Raw genomic sequence first — 1,565 nt, forward strand, 5'->3', positions numbered from 1 at the left:
TAAAAAGAGTCATGATATTAATTTCTTGATTTTTAACAAATTTAAAGAAAAATGGAGACTTATTTTGTTATGCTTTAGAATAGATTGCATAATATGCATGTGGGTTTTATGACTGCAGTAACTTTAACCAAACTAAAAAAATGTAAGATAACTTTTAATACCATCCACATCCACCATTCAAATTCCCCTACTCAACTCACATTGCATCAGGTTGTCCAACCAGTATTTAATAAAGAATTTCAAAAATTTAATAAAGAATTTTACATGCTGTCATGTGAGTAGAGACCAATACTGACTGTAGAGAGCACTAACATTAATAAAGCAAATGTATTTCACAGGGCCTAGCCTCCGAAGCCCTGTAGTTTCAGGTTCAGCCTAACTTTTTAAAATTACACATAGAAATGTTAAGCTCGCAAAAGACAGTAAAATTTCCCTGGCCTAAAGTCTCTGTTGTAAAGAATAGTAACACAGCAAACTTGCTGGCTTGAGAACAGGTGTCCTGGGTGCAGGTTAACTTACTGATTGATACGTTAAGAAAGTTACTTGATTGTTATGTAAATATGTTAAGAAAATTGCTGTAGGTAAAGAAAGTGTTTGCTAAGAACAAACTTTTGCTCATGGACTGACTTAACTTTTTACTAATTGCATTATGGAATGTCACTTTGTTATTTCACTGATGTTACCAGCTTCTGTTGTTAAAGTGTACTTAGCCATAACTCCACTTATGTTCCTTTTCTGTAACTTTCTGGCCTGGAGAATAAATACAGAGAAAGAACCCCAGTTTGGTGTTAATTTTCCAAGGAGGAATGCCTCTCTCTTTAAGGTTCCTGGAAATTAACCCCTTCAGGGCTTCTCGCTGCTCAGAAGAAATGGGCTTTCAGCAATCCTTTGTGTCTCCATCACCACCTTTGGAGAGGTGAGAAATGGTGCCCAATGTAAGGCATTATACTCCATTGATCAGAGACTGACGTGCTAAGCTTTGGAAAGTAAAAGGATGTCTGCTACTCATCCTGTCAAGGGAGTCCCGGTAAGGGAGACTCACCCCAGTAAAGGGGATCACAGGTGGCTTTCAATTAGTGATTGCACACCTGCAGCAGTGTCTAGCTAAGGCCTCACACAGAAGTTTTGATTTCTTATTCTTTCAATTTTCTATCTATTCTTGTGACTATGGGTAACTCACTAAGAAGGAAATTAGGACATAGGTCACAACTTGGATGTCTCCTTAAGACAGTAGGTTATAAAGTAACTAATCATCAGCTAACTGAATTATTATTAATTATTAGATGATATTGCCCTTGGTACCCTAAAGAAAAAACGTCTGGATATTGAGGATTGGGAACTTATTTGTCACTGCTTAAAATATGCAACCAGTCCTGTTAAGGCTTCCCATATAATGCTTTGGAATTTATGTCAAATTGCTTTAAAACTCTTCAGGACCCTAAAACAAGCAAAAACTTGTTTATGTCATTAAAGAGGATGAAAAACAATCCTCGTCCCCTCTGCCTTTAGAGGCAAACAATTCATTTATTCCTTTGATGGAGCGTTGTCTTAAAGGACATAACGTG

This window comes from Galeopterus variegatus, unplaced genomic scaffold (genome assembly GCF_000696425.1).
Source record: "Galeopterus variegatus unplaced genomic scaffold, G_variegatus-3.0.2 Scaffold8160, whole genome shotgun sequence".
In the NCBI taxonomy this organism is placed as follows: Eukaryota; Metazoa; Chordata; class Mammalia; order Dermoptera; family Cynocephalidae; genus Galeopterus; species Galeopterus variegatus.